The sequence below is a fragment of the Scyliorhinus canicula genome, chromosome 27 (genome assembly GCF_902713615.1).
Source record: "Scyliorhinus canicula chromosome 27, sScyCan1.1, whole genome shotgun sequence".
In the NCBI taxonomy this organism is placed as follows: domain Eukaryota; kingdom Metazoa; phylum Chordata; class Chondrichthyes; order Carcharhiniformes; family Scyliorhinidae; genus Scyliorhinus; species Scyliorhinus canicula.
The window spans coordinates 414,419-430,899 of NC_052172.1; the positions used below are offsets into that span (position 1 = coordinate 414,419).

At 45.1% G+C, this 16,481-nt stretch overlaps 2 long non-coding RNA genes across 2 annotated transcripts in view; one reads left to right on the plus strand and one right to left on the minus strand.

The window, feature by feature from the left end:
• The first annotated feature begins 126 nt into the window (after nt 1–126).
• On the plus strand, nt 127–4,276 carry LOC119957772. The gene is made up of 2 exons (XR_005458922.1): nt 127–298; nt 2,472–4,276. It is a non-coding gene; the product is annotated as an uncharacterized LOC119957772 (long non-coding RNA).
• Nucleotides 2,806–16,481, minus strand: part of LOC119957769 — a 64,068-nt gene continuing 50,392 nt past the window's right edge. Inside the window, exon 6 of the long non-coding RNA XR_005458917.1 lies at nt 2,806–3,221. This is a non-coding gene — a long non-coding RNA (uncharacterized LOC119957769). The remainder of the gene's footprint in view (nt 3,222–16,481) is intronic.

Genomic DNA, 16,481 nt, shown 5'->3' on the forward strand with positions numbered 1-16,481 from the left:
GAATGATTGTGATTGGGCATTGTGAAAATGAGGGCAGCCAGTTATGTTGCGTTTATTTGATTGGATAAATAAACAGACCAATCAGATTTAAGATTTTCCACCAATCATAAACGTCCTTACAGGAAACGGAAAATACATTTCAGAAATAATATCTCCTGTCCCAGTTTGTCAGAGGGTAAAGATTCACCGGGAAATTTCACCTGGCTGTCGGTGAGAGGGACCCTTCACCGCACAGTATCAGAGAGTCTGCGAGACTCTTTTAGAGAGAACCATCACACTGCGGGATTCCCTCAGGACAGTGAGTCTCTTGTAATATATGTGAGTGTGGGATGTATTCACTCTGATACAGTGTGAGTGTGGGATATATATTCACTCTGATACAGTGTGTGTGTAGGATTTACTCAATCTCTGATACAGTGTGTGAGTATGGGATTTACTGACACTCTGATACAGTGTGAGTGTGTGGGATTTACTCACTCTCTGATAGTGTGTGTGTGTGGGATTTACTCACTCTCTGATACATTGTGTGAGTGTGGGATTTACTCACTCTCTGATGGAGTCTGTGTGGGATTTATTCACTCTCTGATACAGTGTGTGAGTGTCGGGGTGAACCTGCTTCATCACTTTGTAGATAATGATGCCGTAACTCTCCTTCCTGCTTCGCTTTCTCCTTTTGCCGCCCTTCACAGGAGTTTTGTTCAGAGCTTTCTTACCGTCCTTCTTGGAAGCGAGCGGCTTCTTTTCATCTCCCATCGTCCGCTTCAATTTCGCAAAGCCAATAACTGAGCCTAACCCAACAACTCGATTTTCATAGATCCAACCACAGCCCGATGCAAATGAGGGATTGGTGCAGGCAATTTTCCTGATTGGCTTATTGACAGTGATGTCACCTCTATAATTCTCTGACTGGATACTTTTGATAGCCAATCATATTTACTGCTCGTCTAAGATTTATTATCAGAAATACAGAACTGTGTCAGGGCAGGAGGGCATTCGACCCATCTTGTCGAAAATGTCTCTCCAAATGGGCAACATCCCCAGTCCTGTCATCTTCCTCATTCTTCCTTTTCAGATAACAATGTATTCCAACTTTAAACGCTGCCGTTGAACCACTCCTCACCACACTCTCAAGTGTATCCCACACTTTAAACTCGTCCTGCATGAAAAGGTTACTCTTTTCATTTTGCTTTTGTTTCTGTTCCCAATTCTGTGTCCCTACCAGTCTTTTGTATGACACCGTCTGTTGCATTTTGTTTCATTGAGTGTCTGAAACATGGATTATGGGGTTGCCCTGATACCGTGTTTCTCCAAAATGTAGATTTTAATCTCTACCTGTTTAACTGTGGGATTGATGTTTGTATTGTTCTGTTCATCTGTCATTTCCTGATGTGTTGCATATGAATTTTATTGTATATTATCTATATTACACTATAACTGTCAGCAATGATATATATGAATGATATTACAATGTACAAGTGCATGCATTTAAGACTCTGATTTGGGTTTATGCACATTTCTCGCCATCTGTCATTTCCTGATACATTGAATATGATCAATTGTATAATCACTTAGTTGTCAATAACTGATATCTCTGTGTAGCTATGGACAGAATATGTACATTGCTGCCATGGGACAGTTGTTTTCACTCTGTACGTTTCAGTGATTTGGAACATTGGGTTGTACCATGCATCAATCAGACATTCCAGTGTGGCTGTCTGCTTTAATACGTTCACCTCAATCTCTTATATCAAAGTTTCTGATATTGTTTTATCTCGACATTTCAGTTTCTGGTAGATAAGTGTAAACTATTCCATCTCTGTAAGTTTCTGGTTCATTCAGAGCTAGTTTCCATTTCTGAATTGAGAAAATTGAGTGATTTAGTATGTTACTGTCACAGGAATATGAAACTGCTTTGCACCTGTCAGTTTCAGAAATTTGACTGTGATATTTTTATTGTTAAAGCAAGTTTCTGATAAGTGAGTTTGGGCTGTGATCCACACGTCTGTCTCTTTTTTGGACATGTCAGGTCAGCTCAGGGTCGAGTCTGTACATGTTGACCTCCCTTAGGAGAATCTGTACTTTATTGTCGAATTCACTTTCTAATCTGTGATTGGAGATATTAATCTAGTATTTCGTTTCTATTAGCCTCATGTCAATTTTATTTTGTGTGCCATTATTTGGTGACTGTATCTTATTCTATTTCTGTCATATTCTTACCGTTGTAAATGTTGGCTGCATTTTGAATTTGTCAATTTCTTATGTGTGAATTTGGGTTTACCTGTATTTCCAATGTAGAAGGAAACACCTTACACTTTATCTGTAATTTTTGGACAGTGAATGGGATCACTGCAAACCCATTACAGTCTCATATGGGTTTGTTTTGCTCATTTAATATTGAGCTGACAGTTTCCAATTTGTGAATCAGTATTTTCTGCTGTACAGCTGTCTCATTGTCTATTTTCTCTCCACAGGTTAGTTCTGCCATGGATGAAAAGTTGTTTCCATCTCCTGTACCTGTTAAATACGGGAAGTGAATGTGTATTAAGTCTCTGTCAGTTTCCTTTATGTAACAAAGCGTTTTAATCTTCACTTGTCTTTTCCCAATGTCAGTTATGTGCTGCATGTGTCAGTTACTGCAACACTTGATGCCTGTTCTTTACTCTGCTAATTGGATGTGCAATTTACTCTGAATATTTCAGTCACGGAATGTGGATGTTGTGATAACTCAGTATCTGCATCTGTTTTTGAATGTTTGTTTTATTTACCCTATCAGTTATTGGGATGCAACTGTGGGGTTTTTGTGTGTTTGCATGTTTATTGTTGGTGTGTTCTTTGTAGTGCCCTTGTTCTATCGATGTAGCATCGGCAGACAGGCTACGAGGGTGAAATAAGGCAGTCCACGGCCACCTTACTGTGTTTAATTAGGAAGGTACTTTTTGATAATGCCCACATTCAAACAACATATATACTAAAACCAATAGTAGTCTGTATATGAAATATGTTTATCCAGTATCGGTTCACCACTGAGCCACGATGTCAGTATCCAAGTCATTCTGCATCTATCATTCGCTGCAAATGAATTGTTCTGGGATTTGTTTTCGATTCACCATTCTCTGATTCAGAATGTGAGTTTTGCACTAATCCATAATCCCCAACATTCCTGTCTGGATCTGTCATTTTCTGGAATCTCGATATGGATAAGATTCTTTGTAAGACTGTCTCTGAAAGCAATGCAACCATGTGATTCATACTGCAAATTCATGTTTCCTCATGTGCACTGGACTGAAATTTCTCACATAACTGTCAATATCATATGGTTTTTTTTCTTTGTGAATATATAATTGATTTTTTACCTGACAATCTGATAATCTATGAGAGTATAGGATTCACTGTTAATTGTAAAGCTGGTGCTTTGATGTTAATGTGGTTAATTATGTGTTTAAATTAAAGTTTGTTTTATTATATTGGTCAGTGTCATCACGCCTGGGGACAAATTTCCTTTCCTCAGTTTTACAAATTGAAAAAAATGTTTGCAGTTTCTCATCCAGTGTCCTGACAAAAGTTGGGGTGTGGTCCGATACACTAACAACAGCTCATTGTGAGGATGGCACGGAAACTGAGTGTGAGTTTGACATTTCATCAGCAGTCTTCATTCTTTGTCAAATATCTCTGTGCTGGATTTATCCTGTATGTATCAGTCTCCGGTACAGTATGTCATTACTGTTTCCCTTCTTGATCTGTCACAGATGGTACTGTGTAGGAAAGTAGGATTTCCACAGCAACATCCTCTCTGATACATATATCTTTTAAGAAAGTTGATTGTAGTTCTTCTAACTACAATTGTAATAGGTCAAACTTCCCATAAGTCAGCCAAATCCTGTATATGTCACTGTCTATTGTACTCTGTTTCCCAGAGTTTCTGATGCATAGATTCTGGGTTTGTACTGCAACCTTACGTTTCAGAAAAGGGTAGATATTAATCTCTATTTCTTTAAATAGATGAATGGAAGCATTTTTATATTCATAAAGCTGCCAGTATGTGGTATATCTGTCCCGCTTTTCACTGAGAATGTCCACTGCTGCCATGTGAGTGTTGTTTTCACTCTGTATATTCCAGTGAATTGGAACATTGTGTTGTATCGTGCCTCTATCACAGTTTTCAGTGTGGCTCTAAGTGTTAATATGTTCACCTCAGTCTCTCATAGCTCAGTATCTTATTTTGTTTTATCTACTCATTTGAGTTCCTGAAAACATTAAAGTAAACTATTCAATCTTTTAAAATTTCTGATTCATTAAGACATAGTTTTCTCTACTCCTATCCATTCTGATGTGACAAAATTGAATAATTGTGCACTTTTCTGTCACAAGTATATGAATATATTGTCTGCGTCTTTTGGTTTCTGAAACGTAATTGTCACGTTTTAAATTTATTACAAGTGTGTTTTTGGTAAGCGAATGTGGATTATGATCTGCACCTCCTCTTTTCATGTATGAGATGTCACCTTCATGTTTATTCTGTATATTTGAGTTGTACATTGAGTTAATGTACAATTTTTAATTTACAAATTGAAAAAGATGTTTGCATTTTCTTGTCCGGTATCCTAAAAAAAGTTGGGGTGTGGTCCGATACACAAACAACAGCTCATTGTGAGGTTGCCAGGGGTAGTGAGTGTGAATTTGACATTTCATCAGCAGTTTCCATTCTTTGCCAAAAGCTCTGTGCCAGATTTATCCTGTATCAGTCCCTGGTACTTTGAGAATCTATGGGAATATTCCCCATTTCACTGTCATCAAATATAGTGCAAAATCTCCTATAGAGCCCGTGTTGGGTAGTTGTCTGTGTGTGTGTGGGTGCAAGTGGCCCTGCGCCCCAGGGGTCATCCAATCACCTTTGTAGCTGTGTGTTTGTCCCAATGAGATATTCAATTTGCAGTCATTGCCTGCAGCTTGTTTGTTATTACACTTTCACTCAGCCACTGAAACTCACACTTTCTGCAAACTAACATTTCACTGATTCACTTCATTATCACCCATTTCCAATTTCAAAGTGAATTTGATTTGTACAATCAACTGCTTTACTCACTGATCTAATTTTGCACACACTCCTGGTTTAGCATATTCCTAGTTTTCTCACTCTCCTGGTTTCCGCAGCCCCTGGTTTAGACATTTGCCTGGTTTAACACACACCCCTGCTCACACACTCTGGTTCTTCACACACACGGCTATTTGTTATCATATCCGGGAATTAAATACTGTGCTGTTCTACACACTCCCCTGGTTCGCTCACTCCCCTGCTTCGCTCGCTCCCCTGCTTCGCTCGCTCCCCTGTAATAGAATTACATAAACTGGGAGTGTGTAAAGTCAGGGATATGCAAAGATGTGGGTGCAAGTGTGTTAACAAGGAAAGTGTGAAAAAGTAAGTGATTGTGCCAGCTGGGTGTCTGTGAACCGGGATTGTGTAAAACCTATGAAGTGTGTAAGCCGAGCAGTGTGCAAACCCAGTGATTGTACAATACATGTATAATTTGAGGCTGTAATACCAGGTGTGTGTGTGTAAAACCAGGTGTGTGTGTGAGTAAAACCAGGTGTATAAGTATGTTTAAGAGAGGATTGTGAAAACCCGACAATTACACAATATGACTGTGTGTATTAGTTGAAATGGGTAAAACCTGGGGAGTTAAATCCAGGAGTTTATAGAATTTGTGGTGAATGTGAACCAGGGGAGTGCTTAAAAGCAGAAGAGAGTGGACAAGAAAAGCATGTGTAAACTTGCAGAGTGTGTAAAAGCAGGGGAGTGTGTAAAGCCAAGCAGGGGAGTGGGTAAATATGGGGAGTGTGTTAACTATTGGAAATGTGTAAACCGGTGTCGTGTGTGGAACAGGGGAGTGTACTGAGCAGATGAGTGGGTTAACCAGGATAATGTGTAAACCATAGGACTGTGTAAAACAAGGAGAGTGTGCAAAACAAGGGGAATATTGAAACCTGTGAATGTGTGAAATGAGGGGAATTGGGAAAATGAGTTATGAGTCTAAACAGAGGGGGGCTGAGTTCAGAGGGGGCAGCTCACACGTGGAGGCTCTCCACTACAATCAAAAACACCTTCAAGTGCAACAATTGAAATATTTTGGAAAGTTTAGAATTTGGCATAAGGAAGCACTTACCAGAGTACTGGGGAAGAGAAAAATAGGACTATTGGGGTGAGTGACTAAAGAATTGTAAGTGAAGACATAGTGCCAGCATCATGGGCGGCTCCTCCACTGGTGCCGGCAGTTCGGGCTGATCAAAGGAGAACTCTGTCTTTTTGGAGGTGTGTTTTGCCCCTCTTCTTGTCTCCTCCCGTGGGTCTTTACTTCTCTCTGTCTCGTGGGGTCTCTCTCCCCTTGGTCCCTTTTGTCTCTCTCTCTGTTTTCGTTCTTGTTTGAATTGTGGGCCTCTCTCCATTTCTCAGGGTTTTGTTCACCTTCTCTCTCTCCGGGGCTGGGGTGATTGACGACTGCATCGTGGGTGGTCTCCTGCGCAGGTCCCGGCACTTCGGGCTTCTCAGCCCGATCGGAGCAGAACACCATTTTATTGTCTCCTCATTGGTTTTTTATTTTTAAACACGAGGAACTGAAATAAGGAAGGACACAGACTCTGAATTTATCAGGACATTGGGGCTGACCTGGCCATGTGCAGAGCTGGATTTAACAGGGCCAAAGCAGCGCTGTACGAAAGCGGCGTACACTTAAGAATGTTATATCCACCCAAGCTCTGTGTCACATACCAGGGCAAAAAATATTGTTTTTAAGGCCCCAACTGAAGCAGATACGTTTGTCACAGACTGCGGGCTGGGGCCATGACCACAGGAGAGGCGGGAGGGGTCCAGGCGAAGAGCGTCAGCGCATTGGCAACCCAACAATTGGAAGGGGGAGGGGGAGGGGGAACCTCACCCCTCCTCCACCCCCCACAACACAACTGACTGACGAAGTGGGGAAGATGCTGGCCCTATACGTGCAGACAAGGGCAAAAGGTGGAGGACCAAGTATCGGGCATGATGTGGAAAGAACATACAGAAACCACAGAGATTGGGTGGGAGGACAGTGGGACAGTAACTCCCGGGAGGAGGGTCAGCACACTAGCAGGAGAGCTAACACCGGGAACATGCAGCAGATAGAGGCCACGGGGGGGGGGGGGGGGGGGGCAGTGCCTGGCAGGGGGAGTGGGAACAAACAGCGGGGATGGAAAAGTATAGGGGAAAGGGGACAGAGGGGGAGGGGAAGGGAAAGGAGATGGGAGAGGGGAGACGGGAAGGGGAGGTATGGGAAAAGGGACCTGGTAACCTGGAATGTCAAGGGACTTAAAGGATCAGTCGCTTCATGGGGCAGTGGGAGGTTCACCCACCCAGGGCAGCAGGATTTCTCCGTGTTCTCACCAGTCCACAACATATACTTGAGGAGTCACTTCTTTCTGGTTGGAAAATCGGTGCTCCCAGGGCTGGTCAAGGCGGAGTCTCCATAATCGTAATCTCAGACCATGCTCCACATTGTATGGATGTGAGGTTGGAGATGGGCAGTACCAATGCCACACATAGAGGTTGGACGCTGCCCTACTGGCCAACATGGCTTTCAGCGAGAGGGTATCACAGGCCATAGCGGAGAATACGACAAACAACCAAAATGGGGAGGTCTCAGCCTCCGTGTCTGGGAGGAGCTAAAGGCCATGATTGGAGGGGAAACTATTGCCTTTAAGCACAAAGGGAGAGAGGAGAGAGTGGTTAGGCAGCAGTCGGCCCCAACCAATAGAGCTCTTGGCAGAGATGGAAAAGCTACAAATGGACTTTGACCTGCTCTCCACGAGTAAAGCAGTGCACCAACTCCACCAAGCACGGGGAACCCTATACAAACACGGGGACAAAGCCAGCCGCCTGTTGGCACACCAGCAGAGAAGGCCAGCTGAGCAGCCAACAGAAAGATTGTGCAAATTTGGGACAACAGAGGCACACTATAAACAGACCCAAACAAGGTTAACAAGACATTTGAGGAATTTTACCGGTGACTGCGCACCTCAAATCCCCCAACAACTAAAAAGGAGGACCTCAAAGGTAGTAATCTCAGGATTGCTACCAGTGCCACGAGCTAGTCAGAGTAGGAATGTCAAGATAGATAGGATGAATGCGTGGCTCGAGAGATGGTGCAAGAGGGAGGGATTCAAATTCCTGGGGCATTGGGACTGGTTCTGGGGGAGGTGGGACCAGTACAAACCGGACGGTCTGCACCTGGGCAGGACTGGAACCGATGTCCCAGGAGGGGTGTTTTCTAGAGCTGTTGGGGAGGGTTTAAACTAATGTGGCAGGAGGATGGGAACCGATGCAGGAAGTTGGAAGGTAGTAAAACAGGGACAGAAGCAAAAGGAAGTAAGGGGAAAAGTGCAAGGCAGAGAAGACATAGTCAAAAATCTAAAAGGGCGACAGTACAAGGTACAGTCACTGAGGGGAGCTCACTGAATAGGCCCAGTAATAACAAAAGGAATAAAACTGGATATGTTAAGATTCAAAACAGAGGTGAAAAAACCAACATAAGTGTACTTTACCTCAATGCTCGTAGTATTCGGAATAAAGTAAATGAGTTGATGGCACAAATCATCGTAAATGACTATGATTTAGTGGCCATTACTGAAACATGGTTAAAGGATGGTCACGACTGGGAGTTAAATATCCGAGGGTATCAAACTATTCGGAAGGACAGAGTGGATGGTAAGGGAGGTGGTGTTGCTCTGTTATTTAAGGATGACATCCGGGCAATAGTAAGGGATGACATCGGTGCTATGGAGGATAAGGTTGAATCCATTTGGGTGGAAATCAGGAATAGTAAGGCAAAAAAGTCACTGATAGGAGTAGTCTATCGGCCACCAAATAGTAACGTTATGGTGGGGCAGGCAATAAACAAAGAAATAACTGATGCATGTAGAAATGGTACAGCAGTTATCATGGGGGATTTTAATCTACATGTCGATTGGTTTAACCAGGTCGGTCAAGGCAACCTTGAGGAGGAGTTTATAGAATGTATCCGCGATAGTTTCCTAGAACAGTATGTAATGGAACCTACGAGGGAAAAAGCGGTCCTAGATCTTGTCCTGTGCAATGAGACAGGATTGATTCATGATCTCATAGTTAGGGATCCTCTCGGAAGGAGCGATCACAATATGGTGGAATTTAAAATACAGATGGAGGGTGAGAAAGTAAAATCAAATACTAGTGTATTGTGTTTAAACAAAGGAGATTACAAGGGGATGAGAGAAGAACTAGCTAAGGTAGACTGGGAGCTAAGACTTTATGGTGGAACAGTTGAGGAGCAGTGGAGAATCTTCCAAGCGATTTTTCACAGTGCTCAGCAAAGGTTCATACCAACAAAAAGGAAGGACGGTAGAAAGAGGGAAAATCGACCGTGGATATCTAAGGAAATAAGGGAGAGTATCAAATTGAAGGAAAAAGCATATAAAGTGGCAAAGATTGCTGGGAGATTAGAGGACTGGGAAATCTTTAGGGGGCAACAGAAAGCTACTAAAAAAGCTATAAAGAAGAGTAAGATAGAGTATGAGAGTAAACTTGCTCAGAATATACAAACAGACAGTAAAAGTTTTTACAAATATATAAAACAAAAAAGAGTGGCTAAGGTAAATATTGGTCCTTTAGAGGATGAGAAGGGAGTTTTAGTAATGGGAAATGAGGAAATGGCTGAGGAACTGAACAGGTTTTTTGGGTCGGTCTTCACAGTGGAAGACACAAATAACATGCCAGCGACTGATAGAAATGAGGCTATGACAGGTGAGGACCTTGAGAGGATTGTTATCACGAAGGAGGTAGTGATGGGCAAGCTAATGGGGCTAAAGGTAGACAAGTCTCCTGGCCCTGATGGAATGCATCCCAGAGTGCTAAAAGAGATGGCTAGGGAAATTGCAGATGCACTAGTGATAATTTACTGAAATTCACTAGACTCTGGGGTGGTCCCGGTGGATTGGAAATTAGCATACGTGACACCACTGTTTAAAAAAGGAGGTAGGCAGAAAGCAGGAAATTATAGGCCAGTGAGCTTAACTTCGGTAGTAGGGAAGATGATGGAAACTATCATCAATCTATCATCTGGATAGAAATTGTCCCATTGGGCAGACGCAGCATGGGTTCATAAAGGGCAGGTCATGCCTAACTAATTTAGTGGAATTTTTTGAGGACATTACCAGTGCAGTAGATAATGGGGAGTTGGTGGATGTGGTATATCTGGATTTCCAGAAAGCCTTTGACAAGGTGCCACACAAAAGGTTGCTGCATCAGACAAAGATGCATGGCATTAGGGTAAAGTAGTAAGGGTTATGGTGTTCGGGCCGGAAAGTGGAGCTGAGTCCACAAAAGATCAGCCATGATCTCATTGAATGGCGGAGCAGGCTCGAGGGGCCAGATGGCCTACTCCTGCTCCTAGTTCTTATGTTCTTATGTTCTATGCACTGCCATGCTTTATACATTCCCCTGATTCATAGGTCCCCCTGCTTTGTATACTCCCCTGGTCCTTGTTTTCGGCCTGCATGGAGCTTATACTCTCCATGATCTCTCTCAGTTCTAGCAGTGCTCCCAGGCCCCGTTTCCTGTCCTCCCACAGAACTGGCAAGTCCAGTCCATCGAGGAATAGCTTCATCCACGAGTCCCCCGAGTTTGCACTGAGTGCTGAATTGGTGTATTTGAGTGCTATAGTGAGAGTTTGGTGACTGAGGGAGTGCTGCATTTGGTTCATTTGAGTGCTACAGTGAGAGTTTGGTGACTGAGGGAGTGCTGAATTTGGTGCATTTGAGTGCTATAGTGAGAGTTTGGTGACTGACGGAGTGCTGAATTTGGTGCATTTGAGTGCTATAGTGAGAGTTTGGTGACTGGGGGAGTAAGGTGCTCCTTTCATTTAATTTCCTCAAAGAACGAGAAGGGATCCAGGAGATCACAGAGTGCAGCTGACTGGGAGCAGAGTCAGAGGGTGGAGTGCCAGTTGATCCACAGGGCAGCTATATTCTGTAAGGTAAGAGGGGATGGAGGCAAGGGCAGTTGCATACTCCTCCTGTAGGATGTGGGTGATGAGGGATACCACCGGTGTCCCCTCTGACTATATATGCGGGAAGTGCACCCAAGTCCAGCTCCTCGGAGACCGTGTTAGGGAACTAGAGCTGGAGCTGGATGAACTTCGGATCATCCAGGAGGCAGAGGGGGTAATAGGGAGTTACAGGGAGGTAACCACACCCAAGGTGCAGGACAAGAGTAGCTGGGTTACAGTCAGGGGAAGGAAAACAAACGGGCAGACAGTGCAGGGATCCCTCGTGGCCGTTCCCCTTCAAAACAAGCATACTATTTTGGATGCTGTTGGGGGATGACCTACCGGGGGAAGGCCCTAGCGTCCAGGTCTCTGGCACTGAGTCTGGCTCTGGGGCTCAGAAGGGAAGTGGGGGAGAATTGAAAAGCAATAGTAATAGGAGAGCCAATGGTTAGGGGAATAGATAGGAGATTCTGTGGTCGCGAGCGAGACTCCCGGAAGGTATGTTGCCTCCTGGGTGCCAGGGCCAGGGATGTCTCGGATCGTGTCTTCAGGATCCTGAAGGGGGAGGGTGAGCAGCCAGAAGTCATGGTGCACATTGGTACAAACGACGTAGGTTGGAAAAGGGGTGTGGAGGTAATAAACAAGTTTAGCGAGTTAGGCTGGAAGTTAAAAGCCAGGACAGACAGAATTGTCATCACTGGTTTGTTGCCGGTGCCACGTGACAGCGAGGCTAGGAAGAGGGAGAGAGTGCAGTTGCACACCTGGCTGCAGGAATGGTGTAGGAGGGAGGGCTTCAGGTATTTGGATAATTGGAGAGCATTCTGGGGAAGGTGGGACCTGTACAAGCAGGACGGGTTGCATCTGAACTGGAGGAGCACCAATATCCTGGGGGGGGTGGTTTGCTAGTACTCTTCGGGAGGGTTAAACTAATTTGGCAGGGGAATGGGAAACGGATTTGTAGTTCAGCAACTAAGGAAGACGATATTCAGCTCACCAAAGCGTGTAGTGACGCAGTGGGGAAGGTAACACTGACAAAGGAGAGTACTTGCAGGCACGGAGATGGGTTGAAGTGTGTATACTTCAACGCAAGAAGCATCAGGAATAAGGTGGGTGAACTTAAGGCATGGATCGGTACTTGGGACTAGGATGTGGTGGCCATCACGGAAACTTGGATAGAAAAGGGGCAGAAATGGTTGTTGGAGGTCCCTGGTTATAGATGTTTAAACAAGATTAGGGTGGATGGTAAAAGAGGTGGGGGGGGGGGGGGTGGGGGTGGCATTGATAATTAGAGATAGTATAACAGCTGCAGAAAGGCAGTTTGAGTAGGATCTGTCTGCTGTGGTAGTATGGGTTGAAGTCAGAAATAGGAAAGGAGGGCAGCACGGTGGCACAGTGGTTAGCATCGCTGCCTACGGCGCTGAGGACCTGGGTTTGAATCCTGGCACTGGGTCTGTGAGGAGTTTGCATATTCTCCCCGTGCCTGCGTGGGTTTCGCCCCACAACAACCCAAAGATGTGGATTGGCCACGTTAAATTGCCCCTTAATTGGAAAAAAATAATTGGGTACTCTAAATTTATTTATTTTATTTAAATAGGAAAGGAGCAGTCACCTTGTTGGGAGTTTTCTATAGCCCCCCCCCCCCCCCCCCCCCAATAGCAGCAGAGATGTGGAGGAACAGATTTTGGAAAGGTGCAGAAGTCACAGGGTAGTAGTCATGGGTGACTTCAACTTCCCAAACATTGAGTGGAAACTCTTTGGATCAAATAGTTTGGATGGGGTGGTATTTGTGCAGTGTGTCCAGGAAGCTTTTCTAACACAGTATGGAGATTGTCTGACCAGAGGGGAGGCCATATTGGATTTGGTACTTGGTAATGAACCAGGGCAAGTGATAGATTTGTTAGTTGGGAAACATTTTGTAGGTTGTGACCACAATTCTGTGACTTTCACTTCAGTAACGGATATGTGCGTGCAACAGGACAAGATTTACAATTGGGGGAAAGGTAAATACAATGCTGTAAGACAAGAATTGAAGAGCATAAGTTGAGAACATAGGCTGTCGGGGAAGGACACAAGTGAAATGTGGAACTTGTTCAAGGATCAGGTACTACATGTCTTTGATATGTATATCCCTGTCAGGCAGGGAAGAGATGGTCAAGTGAGGGAACCATGTTTGACAAGAGAGGTTGAATGCCTTGTTTAGAGGAAGAAAGAGACTTGTGTAAGGCTGAGGAAACAAGGTTCAGACAGGGCGCTGGAGGGATACAAGATAGCCAGGAGGGAACTGAAGAAAGGGATTAGGAGAGCTAAGAGAGGGCATGAAAAATCTTTGGCGGGGAGGATCAAGGAAAACCCCAAGGCCTTTTACACATATGTGAGAAATATGAGAATGACTAGAGCGAGGGTAGGTCCGATCAAGGACAGTAGCGGTAGATTGTGATCATCCTCACTGTCAACAGCGGTGGTACCAGGGGATTGGAGAGTGGCGAATGTTGTGCCTCTGTTCAAAAAAGGGAATAGGGATAACACTGGGAATTACAGGCCAGTTAGTCTTACTTCGGTGGTAGGCAAAGTAATGGAAAGGGTACTGAGGGATACGATTTCTGAGCATCTGGAAAAACACTGCTTGATTAGGGATAGTCAGCACCAATTTATGAGGGGTAGGTCTTGCCTTACAAGTCTTATTGAATTCTTTGAGGAGGTGACCAAACATGTGGATGAAGGTAAAGCAGTGGATGTAGTGTACATTGATTTTAGTAAGGCATTTGATAAGGTTCCCCATGGTAGGCTTATGCAGAAAGTAAGGAGTCATGGGATAGTGGGAAATATTGCCAGTTGGATAATGAACTGGCTAACCAATAGAAGTCAGAGATTTGTCGTGCATGTGAATTATTCAGCCTGGAGCCCAGTTACCAGTGGCGTACCGCAGGGATCAGTTCTGTGTCCTCTGCTGTTTGTGATTTTCATTAATGACTTGGATGAGGGAGTTGAAGGGTGGGTCAGTAAATTTGCAAATGATACGAAGATTGGTGGAGTTGTGGATAGTGAGGAGGGTTGTTGACTGCTGCATAGATAGGATGCAGAGCTGGGCTGAGAAGTGGTAGATGGAGTTTAACCCTGATAAGTGTGAGGTTGTCCATTTCGGAAGGCGAAATGTGAATGCGGAATACATGGTTAACGGTAGGGATCTTTGCAACGCTGAGGAGCAGAGAGATCTTGGGGTCTCTGTTGAAATGAAATGAAAAATGAAAATCGCATATTGTCAGGGGTAGGCTTCAATGAAGTTACTGTGAAAAGCCCCTAGTCGCCACATACTGGCGCCTGTCCGGGGAGGCTGGTACGGGAATCAAACTGTGCTTCTGGCCTGCTTGGTGTGCTTTAAAAGCCAGCGATTTAGCCCAGTGAGCTAAACCAGCCCCTATGTTCAGAGACCTTTGAAAGTTGCCACTCAAGTGGATAGAGCTGTGAAGAAGGCCTATGGTGTGCTGGCGTTCATTAGCAGAGGGATTGAATTTAAGCGCCGTGAGGTGATGATGCAGCTGTACAAAACCTTGGTGAGGCCACATCTGGAGTACTGTGTGCAGTTCTGGTCACCTCATTTTAGGAAGGATGTGGAAGCTTTGGAAAAGGTGCAAAGGAGATTTACCAGGATGTTGCCTGGAATGGAGAGGAGGTCCTACGAGGAAAGGTTGAGGGTGCTAGGCCTTTTCTCATTAGAACGGAGAAGGATGAGGGGCAACTTGATAGAGGTTTATAAGATAATCAGGGGAATAGATATAGTAGACAGCCAGAGACTTTTCCCCGGGTGGAACAAACCATTACAAGGGTACATAAATTTAAGGTTAATGGTGGAAGATATAGGGGGGATGTCGGAGGTAGGTTCTTTACCCAGAGAGTAGTGGGGGCATGGAATGTACTGCCTATGGAAGTAGTTGAGTCGGCAACATTAGGGACCTTCAAGCGGCTATTGGATATGTACATGGATTATGGTAGAATAATGGAGTGTAGATTAATTTGTTCTTAAGGGCAGCACGGTAGCATTGTGGAGAGCACAATTGCTTCACAGCTCCAGGGTCCCAGGTTCGATTCCGCCTTGGGTCACTGTCTGTGCAGAGTCTGCACATCCACCCCGTGTGTGCGTGGGTTTCCTCCGGGTGCCGATCCGGTTTTCTCCCACAGTCCAAAGATGTGCCGGTCAGGTGGATTGGCCATGATAAATTGCCCTTGGTGTCCAAAATTGCCGTCAGTGTTGGGTGGGATTACTGGGTTATCGGGATAGGGTGGAGGTGTTGACCTCGGGTAGGGTGCTCTTTCCAAGAGCTGGTGCAAACTCGATGGGCCGAGTGGCCTCCTGCACTGTAAATTCTATGATAATCTATGATTAATCTAGGACAAAGGTTCGGCACAACATCGTGGGCCGAAGGGCCTGTTCTGTGCTGTATTTTTCGATGTTCGATGTTCCCCTGTTGGGGGATCTGAGGTGTGCAGTCACCGGTAAAAGTCTTCAAAGGTCTTGTTAACCTTGTTTGGGTCTGTTTCTAGTGTGCCTCTGTTGTGCCAAATTTGCACAATCTTTCTGTTGGCTGCTCAGCTGGCCTTCTCTGCTGGTGTGCCAACAGGCGGCTGGCTTTGTCCCCGTATTTGTATAGGGTTCCCCATGCTTGGTGGAGTTGGTGCACCTCTTTACTCGTGGAGAGCAGGTCAAAGTCCATTTGTTGCTTTTCCCTCTCTGCCAAGAGCTCTATGGTTGGGGCCGACTGCTGCCTAACCACTCTCTCCTCTCTCCCTTTGTGCTTTAAAGGCAATAGTTTCCCCGCCAATCACGGCCTTTAGCTCCTCCCAGACGTGGAAGCTGAGACCTCCCCATTTTGGTTGTTTGTCGTATTCTCCGCTATGGCCTGTGATACCCTCTCGCTGAAAGCCATGTTGGCCAGTAGGGCAGCGCCCAACCTCTATGTGGGGCATTGGGTACTGCCCATCTCCAACCTCACATCCATATAATGTGGAGCATGGTCTGAGATTACGATTACGGAGACTCCGCCTTGACCAGCTCTGGGAGCACCGATTTTCCAACCAGAAAGAAGTGACTCCTCAAGTATATGTTGTGGACTGGTGAGAACAAGGAGAAATCCTGCTGCCCTGGGTGGGTGAACCTCCCACCGCCCCCATCTGCCCCATGAAGCGACCGGGTTCCTTCGCCATGTTCAAGGTCTTCCCCATTCCGGGGTTTGACCTGTCCATGTGTCCTGTACACAGTTATAGTCCCCCCCCCCCCTCCACCCGCAACCATGATCAGTCGGTGTGTCGCTATGTAGGGGATTTCTGCCTTTGTGTTGTTAATGAATTTTGCGTTGTCCCAGTTGAGAGTTTTCACGTTGACAGTACTACCGGTGCGCCATCCAACCATGACGTACCATCCCCCTGTGTCCGCTACCGTCA